This window comes from Amblyomma maculatum, chromosome 11 (assembly GCF_055883805.1).
Source record: "Amblyomma maculatum isolate TAMU_Amacu chromosome 11, ASM5588380v1, whole genome shotgun sequence".
NCBI classification, from domain to species: domain Eukaryota; kingdom Metazoa; phylum Arthropoda; class Arachnida; order Ixodida; family Ixodidae; genus Amblyomma; species Amblyomma maculatum.
This window is the reverse complement of record NC_139354.1, coordinates 76,933,643-76,951,679: the sequence shown is the minus strand read 5'-3', so window position 1 is coordinate 76,951,679 and position 18,037 is coordinate 76,933,643.

The window sequence follows — 18,037 nt, the reverse complement described above, 5'->3', positions numbered from 1 at the left end:
TTTTATTACACTTTTAATCACCTTACAAAAGATTCCTTTCGTTTTGCTTTTGTGAAACGCTGCAGATGTTTGCCGAGAAAATGACAAAAGCGAGATTGGTAAAGAACTCAATCATTTTTCTCGCTCAGAAGTTTTTGGGGTTAAACCTCATGACCAGCTATGAGCCAAGCCTACAAACGTACTGATACAGGCAGAAAGGGATAAATATCACTTCGTAAATAACAAACAAACCCGCGAAGTCATACTTCCACATTCCTAGCACGCAACGTCGTAAGTTACATGAAGGCTTTCAATCGTCCGCGTGCCTTACCGCTTACAGATTGGTGCCTGCGCAAAAAGAATAAGAGGTCTGTGTGAGGTTCTGCACAAACATGCCGCTCTCCTGTTAACGCTAGTTAGTAGTAAGGATGACTCTCGTGTACTCTTGTAGGAAACACTTAACGATGACAGAGACATTGCAATCCGTCATCAGTTGTAGCGAGCTGGGGTTACATCTCCTGCTTGTAAAGGAAATCATATTTTATGCCCAGTTAAAACAGACGTAAATCTACACATTGACTGCAGCATTGAAAGTATTCCCATTTTCATTCCCAGCAGCAATTAGGCATTTCAACCTAAACGAGAAATTCCTGGAATGCTTTGAGGATGCCCCGGATTCATAGGAAGTCTCGATTTCACCAAGCTCTGGCGACTACCTCAGATTATGACCCAATGGCATCGAGATATGAAATTCGACGTTTGCTAAACATCCAGTTTCATTGGTTTATCTAGACTCACTTTGGGGTTGCCATTACTTGAGCGTAGTTTTACGGGCGGCGTGAGCCGCCGACAAAGTATAACTCACGTGATGCCACTCACCGCGTTTTCTTGTGCGCTTTATGAATCTCCAGGCAGATTACTCGAGCCCCTAAAGCGCTTGTTTTGAGGCAATTTTGCAGGCAGGAATATCCTAGACATAAAAAAAGGCATATACCTTATTCATAACACAGAACCTTGGCAACATCTTCCAGAAACAATAAGCCCCATTTTTGTCGGGTCATTTCAAGGGGTGAATATAGCTACACGCTCGAACTGTTCAAGCTGTTCTTCCTGATCCCTTCTTGATGAACCATTTAATGTGGGCAGCAAAAAGGGATGCTGCGGGATATTCGAACCTGCCTTCATAGTGATGTCTACTTCGGCACTGAGGCGATTCCCTGCACTCGGGTGCACTCTGGTAGCAGTCCGTACTCAGAGGACAGTCGCTTGAATTCGCAGCTCTTTCGCAATTTCTAGGGGTGCCAAGCGTGAATTCCCTCTGTGCCAGAAATTTCAGGAGAGCTCAGATTGTTCGCGTGGCTGCCAGAAAGGGGGGGGGGGGGGGGGGGGCAACAAGCACAACCAGTTCCATCGCTGCTCCCAGTTGCGATGTTGTGGTGACAATCACGTCTGCTGGACGTGAGCAGACTTGCACATCACTGAAATGAAGTTTACTTTGGCCTAAATTGCTCCCAGCATGTATAACGCAACTCTGAGGTGGCGATAGCAACACATTTGCATAGGTGTGGTGCAAGTAAGGAAAATCTTAGTAGCTCCCTTTGTTTAACTCAGCAATGGTTCAGAAAGATCAACATAGGGCTCGAAAAGCAGCTAAACGTTTGAAGCACTTGGACGACCGAGAAGCTGCTTATCCTTGAAGAAAATTCTTGGTACATATTGCTTTGCAAAGAAAGTGATAAAAACGGTTGCCAGTGGCACGGCGTGCCAGAAACCGCACAGTACAGCGCTTCGTGAAAGTATTATAATAAGTTGTGCCGATTACTTCGTGCTTTTTGATTAGCTATGATGTATCCGCGGTTCGATTGTCTTCGTAAGGACGGAAGCTTTGATTCCTTTTCACTCCTAAAAGTTACATTTGGTCTCCACAACAAGATTGCATGTATCCTGATTAACAATCCCTCCTCTTTCTTCTGCTACCCACTACAGAAAGATATCTCTAACGTTATAGTTCATTCCTGGAGCTTGAAAGTTCGTCCTCCGCTAAAACCCAGTGCCTTCTCTGCACTGACATACTTTCTTTTTACTGTTACATCTAAATCGTCGATAAACTACTTTACGCTTCCATCTGTTCCATTATCAAAACTAGGCTAATTTAAGACTGCATTTTAAAGCACGCTAAATGGACCTCTTCTAGGACCTCTACATCCTGCAAAGACCTAAGTGAACGCCCAGTATGAACCTTATTATCTTTTATTTTTGATACTGATCTCTTCCCCAAAGTATTTGGTCCTAAGCGTAACCTAAGACGAACAGATGGAAGGACGCATCCAATCATGTGCGAGAGACAGAGAGAGAGTGTGTCCGCACTTTTTCTCAATGGGTTTAAACCTCTCTGACTTGCAGTTTTCTTCGCACTCAAATTACTCCAGCCGCATAGGTTCTCTAAACTTCAATTACTTCAAATAAGCTGTAATTTGGGCACAAATGTCTTAGTTACAGCTCTAGAATCTAATACATTCGATATTGCAGTACTTCAAATAACCAAATGCAATTACACTCATTTATTTCTCTATCAAATATACATAAAAATCCCTTTCTTCGCGCAGTGACTATAATAAAAATTTTGGGGGCGACAATTTTAAAATGACAGAAGTTGCTGTAAAAATTACTTTTTATTAACAGTGATGAGAACTTTTTGTCAGCCAAATTTTTCAATGTCATTTGCCAAGACAAGCGCGAAAAAGCAGGAGCTGCGCGCGAAAGCTTGACCAGCAAGATAAGTTTGAAACGAAGAAAATCCTACCTAGCTCCTGGCGCTTGACACGAAGGAAAGAAACAAGACATCTCTGCAGGAGCAGTCGAGCAAGTTAGCATATTCAGTTGCATGTAAGTGTCATTATTATATGTCGTTTTACACGAGCATCCGAGGCGTATAGCTAAGAAACTCAGATTTCAATACGCCTCTTGAAAACAATCTTTTTGTTTGTCCCAAAGTATTAATGCATTTTTAGGCATTCACATGACACGGTTCAAATTCAGTGCATCAGTTAAACGGGCACTCAGCATTATATATGAGAGAGACTCATATTTGCAAAGGTTTCTGATTGAGAAATCTGGTGTCGAGAAAGGACAACATTGGACGCAGAACACGCAAAATGCTTTCGAAAGTAATATACTGCGTTTTTTTTCTTTTTTCTTTCTACTCTGAAAACATAATCATAGCAAATTATGTTAGTAACAAAATAATGCCATTAGATTACAGGTACTTTCAAAGGTTACTTGGAAAAATATTTAAAATTTTCAAACACCAGAATGCTCTCTCGACTCCGTTCCTCTAAATATATCCCCTCCCCACGCATAGGGCTGCCTTCTCTGCATCGCCTAGTTAACTTCCATCCCTTTCTGTTCTTCTACCTATCCAGACAATTGTGAATAAAGATTGAACTCTGCAGTACAGCATCAAGTCTATCGTTGGATAGCTTAATGAGAGAAAAAGTGATCTTTACTAATTTTAGGCATTATTTATTAAGCAAAGCGTATTGTCCTCGTAGTGCCAAAAAGCCCTCGCCGTACCATGAATTCTATGCTATTTTGTTGTCGTGACTAAATACTGGACCGTATATCAAAGCATCAAGCCATATTTTGTAGATAGCTTACATCGAGTAGGATTGTACGAGAGTAATTGTAGGGCGTAATTAATTACAGTTGGATAGTTTTTAATAGCATTGAACTTTAAGCAATAATTTCCGCTTATACAGTGTTCTGCAATTTTTTCACACGCGTTTTGAAAAATTTTCCTGTCTCAACTGGAGGCTCACTTGCACTGAAACCGAGAACAATCTTGCGCGCTGTTGTCCCTTTCGTTGTGTAGGAAGTCATGCAGCAGTTCTTACCTTGTTTGCTCTCACATGATGAGAAACTATAACCGTCTGTGACGAGACTGAAGGAGTAAAAGACGCAAGCGTGAATTTTCCGCCGAAGAGCAGCGCTGGCGCCATCTATCATCATTAAAAACTTTAGCGTGGTTCAAAGCTGCTGAACCGAATGTGGAACGAAAGCTTCGTCCCCGGGCGATCGAGTGTTCCATCGAACAATACAAGCGTTCCTTTGAATGCATCAAGTTCACCGGTGTTATATGCGGAATCCACTTCTATTCCGTGAACATGCGAGGCCGGCGGCGCTTTTCTGCTCCACTCGATCAGCTCTCCGCACCGGGGCGCGCATCTGCTGGGATGCCGCTACCATACACTTGTGTAGCGAGCGCAGCCAGAGACGGAACACGCGACGCACTTGTAGGAAAACCGTCTTGGCGCATGCGCACTGTCGCTTTTTCAGGAAGAGTGAAATGCGCGAAGTGTAGCGTAGTGTAGATTTCGCTACAAAATGACAGGGTCAGCCTCAGCAGCTCTTGTCCGGAGAGGCCAGAAGGGCCAGCGGCTTCGCGAGCACAGCACAGCGGGCAAGGGCTGCTTGTGCCCCGGCTGTCAAACCCACGTAAAGGAAGGCATCTCAACCTTTTTGAGTGTGGGTGGGACGGAGAAGTAAATTATCAAGGTTCGAGCACCGCTTGAACCTAGTGATAGAGCGAAAGCTGGGTGTTGCAGCGATAGCCTGTTTCACACCCGATTTTCAATCCGGGGTCTTTTTTTACCTTTTATTTAAATTAGGTTTTGGGGAAAGAAAGGAGCCCTATGCTTTTGAATGGAGTTTTTCTTGTATATTGTACATTAGTTTATAAGAAAAGAAATGCGCAGTATCTGTCTTGACCTTCAAGGTTATTCAAAATAACTCTTACACCTAATCGTGTTCATATTTTTTCTTGTATATTACACATTGGTTGATAAGGCGCAGGATGTCTTTGAATTCAAGGTTGTTCAAGTTGACATCGCACGCGCAACCCAGGACTAATCTTTTTCTTTTAATTCGTTCATTGGAAATTGGTTGCGCAACTTTTATTTCTATCGGAAATGGGCGACCTTCCCCGCCCCCGGCACACGTGCCGGGGAAGGCGGGGAGTAGTGCGCCCGCGGATAAGAGGCTGGCATGTTGCCCTTGGCTTGATGCGGCCTCTTCCGCCAGGTGGACGGTGCGGTAGTGGATCGCAGGATCCGCACTTCGCAGCCGGGTATCCCTGGCTTCTCTACTTGATATATTTTGTCCTATCAACTAGAGATTGTGGGCACTTGCAAATTATGGGGTCGAGGGCCCCTCTCATCCAACAGTGTTTGCACAGATCATTGTCCCTAAGGTCTGGTAGCGCGTGAAACGCCCAGACCGAGTTCATGAAGGTATTAGTCTGTAGCCGCCTCCAAACGACAGCTTCTCTATTATTTAGGCACACATCTGGCGGGGGTATCAATCTACGTCCCAATTTATAATGGTCGATGATTTCCGCGTCATTTTGCAGACGCTCGTCGTATGCCCAGTGTTCAGAGGGGGAGGGGGGGGGGGGGCTCGGCGGTTACCTGGAAGTAGAGAGCTCGGGCTAACTCGTGAGCCGCCTCGTTACCAGAGACGGCAGCGTGAGCGGGCGTCCAAATTAACTGAATTTTCATATTCAGCGTTCTTTGGATGAGGGTTTTGGCTGTCTCCGGCGATATCATCCCCTTTCCAAAATTTTGAATGGTAGTTTTGCTGTCGCTAATTATGAACTTGGCTTCCGTTCCTATACATAGTGCTATCACAACTTCCTCCGCCGTTTCATGTTGCGGCCTTTGATACCGGCGCCCCTCGGCCATCGACTGCAGAGGCTAACTCCACACCTGTTCTGCCACTTGCCGCATCAACATAGACTATTTCCGCTCCCATGTTCTTGAACCGTCGCTCTAGAGCTTCGGCTCGTTTGGCCTTTCTTTCAACATTAAATTCTGGATGCATGTTTCTAGGGAAGGGGGAGACTACCAAGGCGTTCCTGCTTTCCCTACCAATTGTGACTTTTTTTGGAACTCCTCTGTCTGGGTTGAGGCCTATTTTTGCAAGGATCACCCTGCCCATTTCGGTGGTGCTCAGTCTCACTAACATTTGCACTGCCGCCGCCAATTTTGCCCACGTGTTCTGCACCCCGAGTTCAAGCAGTCGTTCGCTCGAGGTGCCCATGGGAAGTCCTAGCGCCTTCTTACCGCTTCTTCAAATCAGCCAGTCTAATTTCTCTTTTTCTCCGGCCTTGATATCAAGGTAGGGCGTGGTGTAACAGATTCTGTTTATTACGTACGCCTGGATTAGTTTTAGTAAATGTCTCTCCTTGAGGCAACCCTCTTCAAGAGCCCGACAGTTTACATCACTGAAAGGTTGCAATAGTAAGACGCCCCACTACTGTGCTGGAGTACCCGGGTTCGATCCCAACCACCGGCAGCTGCGTTTCGATGGAGACGAAACCAAGAGGCGTTCGTGTGCTGTGTGATGTCAGCACATGGTAAAGATCCCCAGGTGGTCGAAATTACTATGGAGCCCTCCACTACGACACCCCTTTCGCTCTATAACTCCCACCTTCCTCTCTTCCTTACGGCGTGATCCAGTTGTCCACAGAAACAAGTGTGGTAGACATTGCGCCTTTCCCTTCCTGTGAACCAATTATTATGATAAAAAGAAAGGTGCAGTATCTGCACACATGTTTCTCTGGGCACGTGAACCATGACATAAGGGATGGGAGGAAAATGTGAGAAAGTAGAAAGAGCGGTGGAACAACGGTGGATTGGATTGGAAAACATTTATTTCATCAAAATGCAGATGCAGATGGTCCGCTCTAGATGGCCTCCAGTCCATGGCTGGCGGCGACCTTAGTGGCCTCCTCGGTGTCCAAGGCTTGAATGCCCGGGTTCGAGCTTACCAGAATGGCCTCCCATCGCTCAAGAGAAGGAATTTGTACTAGATCTTCCGGTGGAGGTTCTTCTTTACAAGGGGCGCTGAAGGCAGTCAAGGAGTGCGGACGCGTCTCACATGCGCTCCGCAAATTTTGAAGTCCCAAGCCCAAAATTTCGACTGGACCGCCGAAATTTTCGTGCGAGAAGGAAGAGGAACCGAAGCGGAACACAAGGACACCAAATTCTAGCCGGTGGGTCCACCATTTTTGGATTTATCGGACTTTTGGTTCTCCCACGGGGCCGCCGAGAGCTAAGCCTAGATTAGGCTTAACGAGCACCGGGGACTGCGGGCGGCCCAGCCGCGGCGGCAAGGGCGCCGGAGGCCCGAAAAGACCTTCCCCAGGCACGCGAACACCCTGAACCGAAGAAAATGATGGAGGGACCACCCAGGGGCCTGGCAGAGGCGCAGGAAATGGACTACCACGAGGCGGCCGAGACCGAAGGCGCAGGCCTAACGGGATTAGGCCTAACCGACGGCGTGGTCGGCAGCGAAGCCCCGAGAAGCAGCCCCTCACTCAACCCAAGTCTATCGGAGGAGGAAGACAACCAAAACTGGAAGCTCGCAATATCGAGGAGGCAAGCGAGGCGCCAGCGAGAGAAGAAAAGACAGAATAGTGACGGCAACGATAGCGGCGGACCGGCCGGCACGGTGTTAGGCCTAGCGGGATCGAGGAGCCCGGCGAGCGGCGAGGCCGGCATGGAAACCCCCAACGGCGAGAAACGCAGAGAAGAGGTGAGGAAACGACTTCCTCCTCTACCCAAATATGATTTGAAGATTATTTTGAGACCTAAAGGCCTCATCGTTAGAAACCTACAGACCCACCAAGTGGCTCGGGCGGTAGTCGCGGCGACCGGTTCGAGGTGCAAGGGGGAAGACCTAATTATCAGACTACGCAACGGCTCCAATATAATCATCGTGAGCACCGACAACGAAGAGGCGGCCCAGCAAGTGAGGCGCATATCCAATCTCATTTTCGGCGGGAAATCCTACGAGGTTAACGCACACGTGGCGCCGCCGGAAGACACAATACGAGGGGTAATCCACGGCATCGAGCCCGGAACAACGCCCGAAGAGCTGAAAGCCAATTTAAGGGTACGTACCCAGGGAGTCAAGATTCACAGCGCTCGCATGCTAGGCAAGACAAGCACGGCGGTAATCACCTTCGACGGCCACATTAAACCCAGACAAGTCTTATACTACGGAGGGGAGATGTGGTGCCACCCATACTTTCCCACCCGCCAGTTCTGCCACATATGCTGCAAGCAAGGCCATAGATCCGACGTCTGCCCGACCCCGGACAGTAAGGCCTGCAAGCAATGCGGAGAGCAGAACCCAACCCAAGAACACCGATGCACCCCGAAATGCCTGATTTGCGGCGGAGGCCACCAAACAGGCACCAAGGAATGCAAGCAAAGACTGAAGCCAGCGGCGCAGCTGAGAGGGTGACCCGCATTCAGAAGCCAGCAACAGCAGCAACAGCAGTCGCTAGGACGGGGAAGAAGTAGGAGCGGCAGAAGAAACCGACGACCAAGATGGTTTGGGGAGGAAGAGGCCACCCAACCACGGAACAATTCGAGAAGCCCGAGCCGGGAGAGAAGCACGAGCCGGGACGGACGGCGAGACGAGTCCTACCCGCCACTGGAGAAGCTCGGGGGCCCCGGGCCGAAACAACAGCAGAAGAAGAGTAGCGGAGTCAAGGTAAGCTGGGAAGCGGGTCCTCCTAAATCGTTTAATCCGCACTCAAACACATACACGGATATAAATACACCCTTAAGCAGGAAGAAAAAGCTAGAAGAAGAAAATAAGGCTCTGAGGGAGGAGCTAAAGAAAAGTCGAGAGGAAACTAAACAGATTAAACGGAAACTAGACGAACTCATCAAAGAACTACAATGGCAGCAACAGGGCAGAAACGAGGCAAGCAATATTAGACCAGCCTCTCCCCCTCCTCCACAACCGGTCGAGGAGAAGCAGAAGCAAACGGAGGACCAAAAATGGGACGAAATGAAAAGCTTTATGATGACAGTACAGAAACAAATGCAGGAATTCCAGCAGAGACTAGCTATGCAAGACCAGAGCTTCCGCAGCTACGTCAAGAATCAAAACAGACCTATCCACGAGGCTAGAGACAGACTATTTAGCGAAAGACGCTTTGGCGCAACAGAAAACCAAGGGGCAAACAACAATGCAAATCCACCATGGCAAGACAACAGCAACTAAATATTTGACAGTGGAACTGCAGGGGGTACAGGAAAAAACAGGGCCTTCTGCAGCAGTACATAAACTCCAGGGGGAAACAGCCAGACATAATCCTGCTCCAAGAAACCAACAGCACACCCACATTAAAGGGATACACTTGCCAGGAAGGCGGGAAAAGAGCCGCAACCCTCATCAGCAGCAAAATAGCCACCATAGCACACAAAGAGATCGAGGGAACGAATTTAGAACACGTAATCACCGAAATAATTCCAAAAAAGAAAATTGGGGCAAAAAGCACCTTCATAGTAAACCTATACAGCCCCCCGAGACAAAAGGACGGCATTTTGGAAGGTTGTTTACCGAAGTAAACAAATTAGCCAAAACAAACGCCCTTGTGATAGCGGGAGACTTTAAAGGGACACTAAAGACAGCCAAAGATGGTATGAAAATCTAATGAACTACATTTGGTGACACTGTCGCCGCATATCCAGCAGCAAAAGATCGAATAATTGCTGAGATATTGCGATAAGTAGTTGAGGTTTTTTCTTGTTCCCGCCGGTCGAATTCAAACTGTGGCTTCCAACTACGTAGTTGGCGTTGAGTGACGCACACTATGACGTAAGCGGAGACTCCGTGATAGCTAGCGAGCCGGCGCGGCCCGTGGCGTCGCATCCCTAAAGGGCCAACTTGGCAACAGCGTACTCGCAATGATGGCCTCAGCCGAAATAAATAACACGAGCTCCTTAACGCTACCGCGTTAAAACGATGAAGAGAGTAATTTACCGAGCGATGGGCCCATACAGGAAGAAAAAAAAAACATAGAGCGCTTGTAATGCACAATACTTTACATGTTTCTCAAGCTCTTGCGCTCCTTCTTGCACTGTGTATAAGCAAATCGAGCCCTCGGTCATCGCAACGCTTCCTGACATGTTTACATACAAATAAGATTTAGTTACCAGCAAAATAGTGTCCTCGCTGCTGCGCTTGTCAGTTTTGAAGCTTCGTCGCACTTTTTTCCTTCAAGGTTTGTGCTACAGCTCCGTGTTCAGCGAAAATTACCTCCACGGTAGCAGAACAGGACCGAAGTGCCGGCGCCACTACATTTGCCAGCGCTGTGAAATTCCACATGTTAAAATGGATCCAGTGTACAATATAGTGCGCATATGCATCCAGAACATTAGTTGCAAGACGTGAGAGCAGGCAGCATGCGCCGATGATGAAGTTGTAATTTTTAAACCGGCAGCAGAAACACTTTATTGTAAATGGGGCCATGACATAAAAATTAGAAATATTTCCAAGGTTCTTGTGGCGCGGCGTAGCCGAGCGGTTAGCGCCGAACGTTACGGAGCAAGCAGTAGCGAGTTGGAATCTTACCGCTTCTGGTCATTTTCTTTTTTTTTTTACAAATTGAATTTTTTTTAACCTTTTGTAATGTATTTCTGGTGCTTCGTTATTTTTAGTTTTTACTTTTTACCCGAGGCCCTTTTTTTTTTGCCGGGCGACGAGCGCAATATATCGACGCTCTCCTTGGTATGAGCGGCAAGTATGCCCCTTTTGTTTACGACGCCTGCAAATAGCACATTGAAGGTCTTGTTGACGCAGTATATGTTGGTCAGATGTGCCATGATTTAGTGAACAATTCAATGATAATGCGTTTTTCCTTCGGTACTTAGCATATGTATGCTTTTCGTGGCGTACGTAGCTGCAGTTAAGCGGTCAGGTCGCAGTCGAAGCGGCAACGGCGGCGATATGTTGGCGCAGAAGTGTGAACGAAGGAGTGTGTCGGCGGTAGCGGATTTCGCTCGCTCGTGCCTCCGAATGCTCAAATGGGAACCATCAAGGCGCATCTGCTGCTCCAAGCTCGTAATTCAGGCGCTGCAGGTTCAAACAATCCGAGTGCGCACGAAATGCCCGAGCCGAAACATAACCAAAACTGAAGTGGGCGCCTGTGGCGCCTCCAAGTATATTTTTGTATTTGCCTTGCAACGTTTACGTTGTCTTTTCGCCGTCGTTTACGTATGGATCCCTAGCGGGATCCGGGATCCCTAGCGGGATCCCTAGCGCGTCACGGGATCCCTAGCGCGTCACGTGATTTGTAGTTGCGAGCCTCGGCTGTTTGGCTGTGGTGGCGATACCTGTACTTCTGTTATTCTTCTTTACTACCTTATAACAGCTCTGTTTTAAGTAAGAGTGGTCTTTTTGTAATCAGGAACTGGCATTCTATCGATGCAAACCCACTTCCTTTCTCTCTTTAGTGTCCCTTTAATGCCAAAAGTCCAAACTGGGGATACCCAACGTCTGACCGAAAAGGCCAAAGCATCTGGGACACTGCGGCAGGCCAGGGCTTCGAACTAGTAACGGACGAAGACCAACCCACAAGAACGGGCAACAGCGTAAGTGCAGACGCAAGTCCAGACCTCACTTTCGTAAAGGGTACAAATCAAACAGAGTGGGAAAACACCCTAGAGAATCTAGGAAGCGACCACTACATAGTCCAGCTCACAATGACGGCAGAGTCCACCAGACGGAAGCTTGGGAAAGCCCGCCTCACAGACTGGGACGCATTCAGACAAGGGAGCAGGGACCTAACAGGACAGATTACGAGCATCCAAGAATGGTGCCAGCAGCTCAAACAAATACAGGAAACGTATACGAAGGAAGTAGACAGAACCGAGCGAGCACCAGAGGTGGACAAGCGCCTGCTTAGGCTATGGGAGGCAAGGCGCAGTCTCACCAAGCGATGGCGGAAACAAAAGCTAAACAGAAAGCAAGCTAAAGAAAAAGATTGCAGAAATCACAGCCAAGGCAGAAGAATACGGCACACAACTAGCAAGGCAAAACTGGCAGGAATTCAGCAACTCGCTAAACGGCACACTGAGCACGGCTAAGACATGGCGTATCCTGAAAGCCATGATGGATCCGGGAAAAACGAGGACCGAAAGCAACAAGACAATACAAAGACTAATCCACCAGTACGAAGGAACCGAGGACCAAATGATTGAGGACCTAAAGGCCAAATGTTACGGGAAAGAAAGCCCAGAAGAATACAAAGGAAGTTATCAGGGCAAAGAGAATCCTGAGATGGACAGGCCGATCACGCTGGCAGAAGTGCACGAGGCGATGGGGGCCCTCACTAAAAACACGGCAGCCGGGGGAGATAAGATACGAAACTCCCTCATACGCAACCTCAGCGAGGGGGCAGTAAACCAGCTGACAAACTACCTCAACCAACTCTGGGCCGAGGGCACAATCCCGGCCGAATGGAAACATGCAGAGGTGGTAATGACTCCCAAACCGGGCAAAAAATTGCAAATCGAGAATCTGCGGCCAATCTCCCTTACCTCATGCTTGGGAAAGCTGTATGAAAGAATAATTACGAAAAGAATCCAGCGGTGGATGGAACGAGAGCAAATCTATCCACACAGCATGTTTGGATTCAGGTCTAAGCTATCTACGCAGGACGTTCTCCTACAACTCAAGGAGGACATCCTAACCAACATCCCAAAAACAGGGGAAAACGTGGTCATGGCCCTAGACATCAAAGGGGCCTTTGACAACGTCAGCCACCCGGCCATAATGGAGGGACTCCAAAATATAAACTGCGGGGAAAGAACTCACAACTATGTAAGAGCCTTTCTAGCAGGCAGAACAGCCACCATAGGGCTGGGGAAGGTGAGAAGTCAGCCTTTCAGCACCCCCCACCATGGAACCCCACAGGGGTCGGTGATCTCGCCCGTGCTCTTTAACCTAGCCATGATTGGCTTGGCCAAAAGACTGGAAGAAATCGAAGACATACAGCATGCCATGTATGCGGACGACATCACGGTATGGACCAACCGGGGCACGCTAGAAGAGAAGCAGGAAAGCCTACAGAGAGCCGCAACATGCGTAGACGAATACGTAAGGGCAAGAGGCCTAGCGTGTTCAACAGACAAGTCGGAGCTACTCAGGGTGGCGAAGCAACCTACGAAGGCGAACCTGGAAATCAAGCTCGAAGGCCAAAACATACCGGAAAAAACGTCATAAGGATATTAGGCATGTGGCTGCAGAGTAGCGGAAAGTGCAGCCACACGATCAGCCTACTGCAAAAATCAACCGAACAAGTCAGCAGAATGATTAGAAGAGTCTCCAATAGAAGGCATGGCATGAAGGAAGACGACACCCTTAAACTAGTCAGAAGCCTGGTAGTCAGCAGGGTGACATACTCCCTTCCCTACCACCCGGCAATCAAGATAGAAAAAGAACAGGCCGAAGCTCTGATAAGGAAAGCCTACAAAACGGCCCTAAACCTACCAAGAAACACCCCAAACAACAAGCTACTAGAACTGGGAGTTCACAACACCTTTGAGGAGCTGGCGACGGCCCAACTGGAAGCAAAGCTAGAAAGGCTAGAACTCACGGAAACAGGCAGAAGACTACTGAGAAGACTAGGCTACCAGGCGGAAAACACGCCAGACCCAAACGAAAACATTCCAGACGAAATCCGGCGAACCCTCAGAATTCGCCCGATACCACGAAATATGGATCCCAACCTACACGCGACCAGAAGACAGGCAAGAGCAGAATACGTGGAGAACCACCTAGCTAAAAAGGCATATACAGTATATACAGACGCAGGGCTATACCCGAGAGACAGATACAGCACCAACACGAGGATAGCAGCAGCGGTGGTTGACTGCTCAGGCAACACGATCAGCTGCGCATCCGCGAGAGGAAGATCGGTAGTAGACGGAGAGGAGATCGCTGTGGCACTCGCAGCGGCCGAGGGCTATCGAAGAAACGAATCACAGGTTATAATAACAGACTCCAAGACAGCCTGCAGAAGGTTCCAACAAGGAAGGATCTGCAGGGAGGCCCTACGCATTCTCCTCGGCGCAGGAGCCTCGGGCTATAAAGCAACACAAGTAGTTTTCTGGGCACCGGCGCACACCAACATAGAGGGCAACATGAGGGCAGACAGCCTGGTTCGCGAAATCACGCACCGAACCTTGCTGACAGAAGACCTCGAGGACCCCGTGATGGTGGACCCGACGTACGCAGATATTTTAAATCACTACAGAGGCAGCAGGTTAAAATACCCTCCGCCCCACAAGCGACTCACACAAGAAGAAGCGACCAGCTGGAGAAGACTGCAGACTGGCACCTTCCACAACTTATACATTCTAAACAAAATGTTTCCCACACAGTATAGAGATAGCTGCCCCTGGTGCGGAGACAGTCCGACCCTATACCACGTCACATATGAATGTAAACACAACTACACTTTCCACAAACAAACCCGAGTGCGGAGCAATGGGAGGGCCTGCTAACCAGCTGCGAGCTCACCGCCCAAAGGGCAGTGGTGCAGCACGCATGCGAGGTAGCCAGGACCAGTGGAGCCCTGGAATGAGGGAACCACCCGTGCTAAAGAGTCTCCAACGGTGGCGAAGAAGCGGCTGCAGGAAGACTCTCCGAGACAAACCAAAAGACCTCAATAAAGTTTTTTCACTCACTCACTCTTCTTTACATTGCCATAGTATGGGATCATACGTGGCTGTTTCGCCACAGAACCTGCACGCGGGGTTAAAGTCATCGGGGTACATTTTCGCTAATAGATATGGGTTAAGAAAGGATCTCGTCTGGAGTCTCCTTCAAGCGGTCTCCTGTGCCTTATCCAACGTTTTGTCAGATGGTGGAAATTTGTGCCTTTCCAATCGGTAATGACTTGTGATATCGTGAAAAGATGCCAGACCCTCCTTGGAGTAACCCATGGATGCGAAGGACCCACCGACTCGGTTGAATAAACCTCGAGCCATGTTGTTGGCCACCTCATTTCCCAGATTCCCCGAGTGAGCCGGCACTCATATCACCTCAATTTCTCTGTGTGATTGCCTGGTCATTTTCAGTATTTTCTGCGCCGCAGTTAAAATTCTGCCCCCCCCCCCCTCCCCGCAAAGCTACGGGCAGCAAATTTAGAATCGGAGAAGATTGTATCCGCGTCGGTGCCTAGCTATGTCTAGTGCCACAGCTGCCTCTTCCGTGGTTTCCGAAGATTTTGTCACTATCGACCCTGATGCCTGCAGCCGCTAGTGCGAACGTTCCTCTTGTTGCGTATTCTGCCGCGTCAACATAGACAGCTCTTTCGCTCGTTGCGTATTTTTTGTGTAGAACTATTACCTTAGCTTTCCTCCTCCATTCGCGGTAAGGAGGGTGCATATTCTTTGGTAGTGATTTGATCGTCAGTCGCTTGCGAAGGAGCTTAGGTAGCTGTGTTTTGGTACCACGGCGAAATCGCTCCATAGCTGCCAATGAGGCTTTCGCTTCAACAGGGGGTGAGGTGATAAAGGGTGGCTGTACTAGTCCCAGCCCCTCAGGGATGGTGCTGGGACTAGTCGGTCAATGCCGCTTGCGGCGGAGGCTAGCCTTCCGCCTAATTTTTATCTGTTGTAGGCCGTCATTGCACCTGAGGTGGATGACGGCTATTGCGGCGCGCGTCTTTCTCTCCCTCTTCTTTTTCTTTCTTATTTACTTTCTCTCTTCTATTCGCACGAGGCAGCAGAGGTGGCTCAGCTACAGAGCCAGTAGCAGACCCATGCATTTTCTTTTCCTTCTTCCTACAGCCACAACAACTTTCGCCTCTCTTTCCCCTTAGTACATGTTGACGGTCGTCCTGGTACTTCCCTAATGGGGCTGGGGCAGATAGGTCACCGCCGCTTGCGGCGGGGACTAGCCTGCCACCTAATTTTATCTGCTGTAGGCCGTCACTGCACCGGCCACCGCTTCGGTGGTGGACGACGCCTGTTGTTGCGGCGAGCGTCTTCCTTTCCTCCTTCCTTCTCTTCTCTATTTTCAGTCTGCAGGAGGCGGCGGAGGTCGCTCTGCTGCAGAGCCAGTAGCAGAGAGGGCTGGCGTGGGCGGACGCTTGCTACAATACGTTCGGAGCTTTTTCCAGGCGCGCTCCATGCGCGTTCGCGTGGGGGGTGCTCTCGGCGCCTCGCCCGGTCGGGCTAGGCGTGCCACAGGGCTCTGTCCTGTCACCTTTTCTGTTCAATGTGGCGATGTCGGTGGTGCCGGGCTGCCTGCCTGCAGGCTGCCGGCATCATGTGTACATCTCCATATACGCAGATGACATTGCTCTGTGGTGCCTGGGACCGCCGGGCGAGACAGCACGGGTGCGCGCGTGCCTGCAGGCAGCTCTGACGGCGGTGAGCGACTGTTTGCGCGGCCTAGGTCTCTCGCTCAGCGCTGACAAATCCGTCGCAATGGCCTGTGTTCCGAGCTCGCGCAAACGACCACCGCCGCTCACACTGGACGGGACCCTCTTGCCGTGGCGACGTTCGGTGCGGTACCTGGGGTTGGACATAGACCAGCGCCTTTCCTTCCGACCCGCGGCGATCAAGGCCTGCCTGCAGATGAAGAGAACCACCGCCGCCGTACACAGGCTCACAGCTCGAGGCCAGGGCATCTCCCAGCAAGCAGCGTTACGGCTGTACAACTCCGCGGCTCTGGGGGCAATACTCTACGCGCTACCGCTCGTCACACTGCGCAAACCATGCTGGAAGAAGCTAGAGGTCGAGCATCGCAAGGCGCTCCGCATTTGCCTCGGTCTTCCTCAGAACTCTCAATGCGCAGCTACTTTGGCCGAGGTAGGTGCGTGGCCTTTACAACTTCAGGCCACGCGGCGGGCGCTCCGACACATCGATCGCCTACAGCGCGCAAAGGACGAGGGCCCGCTATTACATCGGTTGCGACATCATCGCCACTCGCGTATGGGAGCGGCGCTGCTCGAGTACGAGCAGCTCACCAATGCAACGCCCCCCTACGACATCTTTTCGCCCTGGCCCGCTGCTACGGAGGTTCAGCGAGAGATTGTCGGAATCGCGGGGAAACGCACCACACCGCCCTGTGCAGTGCAGCAGCTGACCAGAGCCGTCATCTACGAGGAACTCCAACACCACCTCCTCGTTTACACCGACGGCTCCGTGGCCAGAGACAGTTGCTCGCTAGCAGCGGCGGCTACCATCCCCGCCCTGCAACTGCACAGACAGCTGCACCTGTCATACCTGGGTTCTTCCACCACGGCGGAGCTGCTGGGCCTACGCCTAGGCCTGGATCTACTGCTTGAACTGACTCCGCCGCCACCCAGGTGTGCCGTACTATGTGACTCCCGCGCTGCCCTCAGCCGCCTTCGAACCACCGGCCGGGGAACTCCGCTGCTGTGCCAGATTCGCGCACGTCTCAAGCACTTGGCGGAGCGTGGCTGCGCTATAAGGGCACAGTGGATCCCCGGGCACTGCGGCATAGAGGGCAACGAACGTGCCGACGAGCTCGCGACCGCAGCACATGAACTCCCTCCTAGCGACGAGCAACTCGCTTTGGAGGATGTGCGTGCGGTAATCGACGATCACCTCCGGACGCAGCACCCCGACCCACGCATCGCAAGAGGTGAGCGCATTCACAGTGTCAGCGGCCGCTCGCTGACTCGGCTGCAACGCGCAATGATCCTCCGTGCACGCATTGGATGTGTGTGGCCTGGGGAACGACGGATGCGCCACGGACTTGCCAATAGTGACGTGTGTGACGGCTGTGGCGAGGTAGAAACTCTCGAACATCTTCTACTGCGCTGCACCGCGCTAGCCGAACCACGACGTGAGTTGCTGGCGGCTTACAGAGCGCAGGGGGTAATCCCGGACAGCGTAGCTGTGCTCCTGTGGCCACCGGGCTGTGCGCGCGCCCGCGAGCGAGCTCACGTGAGCTTGTGTGAGTACATCGAACAGGCGGGCTTGATGACACGCCTATTTCACCTCGCCAGATAGTGCGCGCTAGGACTGAACGCTCCACGTGTGCTATTTCCCCACAATAACGGCCGATCGCCCACGACAGCCGTCAGTGTTTTGTACAGTGTGCAAGTGCGTGCGTAGTGAACAGTTGCCTGGACGTGGAGCTATTGCGGAGGCCCGCCCGATGTGCCGAGTACTCAGTGACCTAAGACATTTGCGGGTGGGCCTCAAGCAAACTACTG